The sequence below is a fragment of the Branchiostoma floridae genome, chromosome 1, assembly GCF_000003815.2.
Source record: "Branchiostoma floridae strain S238N-H82 chromosome 1, Bfl_VNyyK, whole genome shotgun sequence".
Taxonomy (NCBI): domain Eukaryota; kingdom Metazoa; phylum Chordata; class Leptocardii; order Amphioxiformes; family Branchiostomatidae; genus Branchiostoma; species Branchiostoma floridae.
In genome coordinates, this window is record NC_049979.1 from 31,912,309 (window position 1) to 31,919,811 (window position 7,503).

At 36.2% G+C, this 7,503-nt stretch overlaps 1 long non-coding RNA gene across 1 annotated transcript in view; it reads right to left on the reverse strand.

The window, feature by feature from the left end:
* Nucleotides 1-1,256: 1,256 nt before the first annotated feature.
* LOC118425602 overlaps nucleotides 1,257-7,503 on the reverse strand; it is a 10,602-nt gene continuing 4,355 nt past the window's right edge. The window contains exon 3 of the long non-coding RNA XR_004832314.1: nucleotides 1,257-2,318. This is a non-coding gene — a long non-coding RNA (uncharacterized LOC118425602). The remainder of the gene's footprint in view (nucleotides 2,319-7,503) is intronic.

A 7,503-nucleotide genomic window follows, 5' to 3' on the forward strand; every position in this document is an offset into this window, starting at 1 on the left:
GCGCTATGGTGACGTAATATGAATTGAGAATGTTGTCAAAATTTGGATTAAATAGCAACATCAATGACGTCAAAATGACGTTCTTTATGACGCCATGCTAATCTAAGATGCCAGTTTGGCTCTGCCATCTTATACAGTGGAAGCCAATTAATTGCACCTCGGATAAACGCACACTTCGGGTAATTGCACGGAATCCCCAAATCCCAAACCGTTTCCCATTCACTCCATTGTTAGTGACTTCGCTTATCCGCACGGCAAAAAAATCACCAACGCCGGATAATTGCACGAAAATTTGTCAAACATCGTCAACAAATTGACTGAAAATGCGTGCTAAAAATCGTCAGACACGGTACAAATAAACCGAAAAAGTCGCTTTACGGGCAACATGTATGAAATTGTTAGTGGTGATCAAAAGAAAGCGATATTGCGGGGTCTTCACCATGAAGAAACGCCCGCCCGCTAAAGGTCGTCAAAGCCGGCATTACGATTTGGCAGACAACTTGCTGTAACATACTAAATAAAAACTGTTCTATATCTGTCCATTGTCTAATTACTGTAATTAGGGTCGCGGGGAAATGCAGTGGCCTTATGTTCGAATTCTTGGCAGCCAGTCGGAAACAACACAGCAACTCGGAGTCTACGGTCATAACACTCGTCTTCGGCGGTGCTTTAGTTTCGTCTTTAGGAAGCTACATAACGTATACAGTAACTTACTTTTAGTTTCGATTTCAATTGCATTGCAGTACCATGTTTCGTGAAGACATGTATATAACGTCCGGAGCACAACAGGTACAGCACTACTGTAACACGTAAATAAACTGTGCGTTGTACTACCTCCCATACCACCTCTCGGCCCCTCCGACCGTGGTGATGCGGTCCAAATGACCAACTCCGCATTATCGCACACGCCGGATAATTGCAAGGAATTCGCTGGCAAATCTGATGTGCAATTAAGCGGCTTCCACTGTATCCACTATTTTCCAAAATACTTTTTTGCAGCATATAATCACAAATGGCAACGGAACTAGACTAAATGCATTCATTTCAATTTTTTTAAGACAAAAAACAAACAAACAGGTATTTAGAAATTGTAGAAAAAATATAAGCTAGTTATTCTTGATCTGGTTATCGTCCACCATTTTGGATTCGGACTGATAGCGTCATAAAAATAGCATAATTTATGCATATCTAATTATGAAATATATAATCATAATATATGATTTTATTTATATAAAATTGTAACCATTATATAGCAAATAAACATGAAAAGGCAAGTCTTTGGCGTCATGAAGTGCCTGAAGCCTTTCCTCAACAAACAATCCTTAAATAAGTGTATATATATCCCTTTTCATTCCATACTTACACACAGTGCTGTACTTCTGTCTGGGATCAAGGCAGCTAAGTTCACATAGACAAACCGAAGAAACTCCAAAACAGGGCCGGTAGGGTTATCCTTGGCTGCAATTTCTACTATTTCTACTTCACCTATTGACCTTGCAATTGGATGGACGGCCTTAAGAGGTATAATGCGGTACACGAAAAAAAAGCATTTTTTAAACTACATGAATTATTGACACAAATTTTTTATATGTAACTTTTCCTATATATTAGAAAACTTTCCTTTTTCATGTCACCAAGTTAACCGTTGTCAGGCGTTTTACGAAAATCGCTATTTTCCATTCTAACAATGTATATTTTCTGTTTATTTGCCATATTACTGTTATTTTCACATAAATAGAGTATATGTGTTAACTATGTTATAATTCATAATAAGGTGTATAAAAAGACATTGTTTCTTTGATGACACCATCAGCCACGGCAAAAATTTCACAATAGCTTAACATGCTACCTTTGCAACCACCTGATTTTTTTCCTTACGTTTTTAGTTAATTTCCGAAGTCTTTAACCATTGTTCGCTGAAAATTCAAGTTGTTGAGTATAAGATGACGGATCTCAACTAGTCTTAGATAAAATGATGTCAGATTACACCAAAACTTTGACACATTTCGCAACTATAGTGTCAAATTTCCTATAGTGCCTATACTATAGTGTCATATATCCATTTAAGAATTACAGGAGCTTTGCACACCCCGCGTCCTTGATTGACAAAATGTCTTCTCTGGATAGGGTTAAATCACACATTTCATGTAACATATCCCATAACTCGTTGAACTAAAGGGAATTAAATTCAAGACAACGGATTTTTAGATGAATGTGATAATGAAAGTGACTAACCGTTTTATTTGAAGGATTATCCTTACAATACCGTTTTAAGATTGTAAGTCTGTTTGCCTGGTCCTCTTCGGCCCGTTTAAGTACTGTATTAAGAAAAAGATTATCAATAGTGCGATACATAGACATTTATCAGTGTAAACATAATTAAGATTCATTACACGAGAAAGATAGGCAAAACAGGCAGAGGCCGGAAGATGAGGGTTGGCCAAATCGACTCAAACTCTTTATGTGTGATAGGTATGTGGAACTATGAACAGCCATATAGTTAAAACCCTCCAGCTTTTTTTCGTTATGGGGTTCTTTGACCCCCCCAGGGACCCTCCCAAATCCAACAATTTATGCCTGAAAATTACTGAAATTTCGATGGCTATTCTGAAAAATCTGATTAAGGTACGAACAAAAGTTTGTATTTCCATATGCATTCCATAAGGCTCAATAAAATCTATTCTCAGCGGGTCTGGTGAATGGTTTTAATGTTGATAGAGAGAGGAACATCTACTTATTCAAAAACAATCGTCATCTAATTAGGTCATACATAACGCGAGCCGTGAGAGGGGGGTCTTTATGGGGATTTTTCGAGTTTTGGTCTTTAGTAAATCGGGTGATTATATTACTCTATGGGGGTAAATCATGGCGAATTTTTACGAAGTTGTTTGTGAGCCATGCATAATTGTCAAAATATCATTATTGATTTGCAATCTTAATTTGGGCTCAAGAGGGGGGTTTGGGGATACTATAAAAGGCATTTTGCTGATTTTATATATTTTACTGTTGCTTTCTAATGTTATTAAACTGGTATCTGTTCCTAAATTACTTTGTACCTACCAGCTATGTCGTGCACAATGAGAAGGCTCTACATGGGGGTTCCCAGGACTGCACAAATAAGATACCATTTAATAGAAAGGGCACATGTATGCGGATATACTTTATGCATATAAAAACATAAAACAAGACCACAACAAAGATCAAGATTAATGCTTTTAGGGATGGATACGTGTATATTATACTTTTTTCATCAATACGGGTGCACTATAGGTACTTCTATAGGCAAACAAACAGCATTACATCAATGGTTTGTTAATTTGCCTGACTATTCATTCACAACTATAAGGTCATGCTGATCTGTGGAACTGATGCAAGTATACGAATACAGAAATGGCCGGAAGAAGTTGCCTTTATCATGTCAATATTCAATAAGGCTATTTAAATGATGAATACATGTGCAATGTACTTTTTTTGATCAATCACGGTATACCAGAGCGCACAGTTTAGGTTACAAAGTGCTGTACATCAATTGCTATTCACCCATTACCGTAAGGACAAACCAAAAACAAAATCTATCACAAACCCTTTACATATAGAACCCCTTTAGTATCAAGTAAACTGTCGAGACGCAAATTCAAACGCAAAGGAGAATTTACTTTTGTTTACGTGGTGATATAGCACTTGTCAAAATGACGCTACGAAAGAATAAATTAACCCTATTCAGACCGGGCTTTTTTGGTCATCCCTGGACGGGGGGGGGGGGGGCTTTTGAGGCCCTCCACTTCTAAGTCCTCTACCTCTTGAACGACGTGCCGTAGGGCCACCAAATTTTAAGGACATGATATGAACATAATATCTAATGAGTATATGACGTTTAAAATTAAGTTGACGTAAGAGGACGTAATTATGACGTCATCAATTTGATTATATTGGCCGGACCCATGAAAAAAGGGTATTCTCAGAAAACTTCAAGTTATACTACAAAAATGTAACACCAAGAGCAGATAACAGAATAATGATGTTTATTACGACTTTAATTGCCAATAGCAACATCGATGACGTCAGAATGACGTCATAAAATGAGGTCATGCACATCTAAGATGCGAGTTAGGCTCCGCCATATTATATCCACCACCTTGAATTTTAAACTACTTTTTTGCAACAAATTATCACAAAGTTCAATGGAAATAGACTAAATTCATACATTTAGATGGTTTTTGATGAAAAAAATACCAGGTAGTCACACATTTTAAGGGTTAATTAGCTTGTTATTCTTGATCTGGCCATACGGTCCGCCATCTTGGATTTTGGGCTGATGACGTCATCAAATTAGCATAATTTATGCATATGTAATTATGAAAGATATGCTAAATAATATAATATTTTATTTATGTAACAAAATAGCAGTAATATAGCAAATAAATGTGAAAAATACATTGTTAGAACCAAAAATAGTAATTTTTGGCAAAACTGACTGTCAACAAACGGTTGCCATGGCAACACGAAATAATGGAAAATTTGTCAAACTTCGTAAATTTGTTGCGAACAATATTTTAGGAAAACTCACCAAATTTGGTGGCTTTAGCGTAAGCCTTTCTGGCCTTATAAGACATCGAAGTTGGTGCGGGCCTCAAAAGCCCCCCCCCCCGTCTGAATAGGGTTAAAAACTATCCTAGGCACATGCACATACATGTGCAAATTGCTTTGTCATATTTTTTTACTAAAATGTAAAAAAAGGCTTTCAAGAGATTTTGTACCAAATTGCAATACGTCTAGTGTTAGGTCCGACCAGAGTCTGTTAGCAATTACAGCTAATCATATTTTCTTAAATCTAATGTAGTTCTATGTAAAGTATTCGTCAAAGACTTTGTTTTTGGCTTGTGGTGTGCACATCAATTGTAAGCTTTTTTCATTGTCAGAAAATAAGGTTTAGATTCAAACCATACTGTAATTCATACAAAACAGCTACAAAATGAGCAAATATATACCGTAGATTGCAAACACATCGGAAAACGTAAATGTGTACTAATTACTTAGAATACCAACGTCGCTTCCAAGGTCAAAAAAGAAGATGTGAAAGAACGAAAAACAAGAATCTGTTGTTTGGTATATCATATCATGTGTGTTTTGTCATTTTCAGCTTTCCGAACCACACCACCTCACCATAATGGATGCAAATATTTTCGGCCTTTTTTTATTAGCCTACTCGCATCAGTTCCCTAATCAGCATGACCTTATAGTGGTGAATGAATAGTCAAGCAAATCAACAAACCATTGATGTAATGCTGTTTGTCTGTAGAAGTACCTATAGTGCACCCGTATTGATGAAAAAAAGTATAATGTACACGTATACATCCCCAAAAACGTTAATCTTGACCTTTGTTGTGGTTTTGTTCTATGTTTTTTTTTATACGCCTGAAGTATATCCGCATCCATGTGCCCTTTCTATTCAATTGTAAAATGCATTAAGTTTGTTATAAAGTTAATGACAACAGACAAACAATGACATATCCTTATTATAACTATTTTCTACAAACTTCGTCCCTCCTCTTAAAACAAGAGTAAACGAACTTACACAGTTCTTCCAACATGTAATAGTAAGTTGATGTCATCATATATTTAAACAAGTCTACCTTTGTTAGGTGTGTATATTTATCTTTTACACGTTTAACATTAACAAGGCTATTACGCATATCTTTGTACAGAGAACACTCTAGCACAAAGTGCATTTCATTTTCTATACATCTGACATTCTTATTGATATTACAAAACATGCATATTCTATCGTCAGGAGGAGTTCGGGTGTATCTGCCAGCTTCAATTTGCAGTGGGTGATCGCTGATCCTAAATTTAGTCATGGCTCGGCGATAACCAAAATTTGTTATCTCTAGGTACTTTTCTCTTTCATAGGTAAGCTTAAATTTTTTGTAGGTTCTTAACTTATTACCTTGGTTTTCCTTCATGCCAGGAGAATTCATTTCGGAGTAAAAATTTTGAACAAAGTTGTCTTTCAGTCTTTGGTTTACTTCGGACTGAGCGAAGGATGTGTTGCGATCAATGTTAATCAAAAGATAGGCAAAACCAGACTCCTCCAGGATTTTACAAACATTGGAAAACCAACATGGTATATTGCGACTGTGTAAGTCCTGCTGTACAAGAAAAGCTTCAAATTGTAGACTTTTTCTTGGCAATTCTTTAACTAATGTTTTGTAGTATGAATATAATCTAGTATATACTTCGATCCACAGAGGATGCCTGCCTAGTTCTGCCCTTGCTGCAAGATTACTTGAGTTTTTCTTACGCCTAATAACGACTTAAAAAACTTCAGATGAACTTGTTCAATGGGTGACTTATCATTTAATCCGATTTTGCCCCATACCTCTGCACCATAAGTCAATATTGGGACAACGCAGGCATCAAATAATTTACAATATACTGAAATTGAAGGATTGGTTTCTCCTAGTGTTGTTTTAATACTGAACAGAGCTCTTAGCGCCTTCTTTTGTAGTGTTTTTAATGCTGTTGTAAAGTTGCAACCTGTTGTAAGCACCACTCCTAAATAGCAGTATGAAGAAACTATCTCTATGTCTTCGTTGATTATATGAAATTTGAGATTGAGAACATATGACCTTTTTTGTTAAATACGATTATTTTTATCTTATTTATGTTAACTTATAATTTCCTTTTGTTGCAATAGAGACCTAGTTTATCAATTGCATTTTGAAGGCCATTTTGGCTAGTTGATAGTAGGACAAGGTCGTCGGCATAAAATAAACTTGATACCTTTGATGTATTTAGCAAGGGCGCATCAAAATCTCCTGTATTCAGTTCGTCTGCTAAGTCACTGATATATAGGTTGAATAGTGAGGGACTTAGAACACAACCTTGCCGCACTCCTATTTTGACAGGGAAATTTTCACTTAAACCTATATTTATTTTCACACTCGCAGCGGATTGACTATATAAACTTTTTAGCATATTAAAAAATCTACCGGAAATGCCTTTTGATATGAGTTTAAATAATAGGCCCTCTTGCCAAATTGAATCAAATGCCTTGGATAGATCCACAAAGCAAGCAAATATTTGTTTTCTTGACTGTGTATATTTGGAAATCAACGTTTTCAGAACAAATATGTTATCTGACGTTCTGTAATTCTTCCGGAACCCTGCTTGATTAGGTTTAAGAATTTTGTTTTCCTCGAGAAAAGACGAGAGCCTTTTGTTTAGAACAGAGGTAAACAGTTTCCCAAGACAGCCAGAAATGGAAATCCCGCGTTAGTTGTTTGTGTCGTTTTTTCTCCCTGATTTGAATATGGGCACTATGTAGCTTTTTGAACAGGTTTGGGGGAAGTTTCCACTAAAAAAGGTGCGATTGAATAATGCAACAAGAGGCTTCAAGACGCTTTCAGCATTTCGTTAATTATCATGTCTTCACCGCTCGCCTTTTTGTTTTTGAGAGCCGTTATTGCACTACTTATTTCAGCCTCCGTGATTTGGCAATCA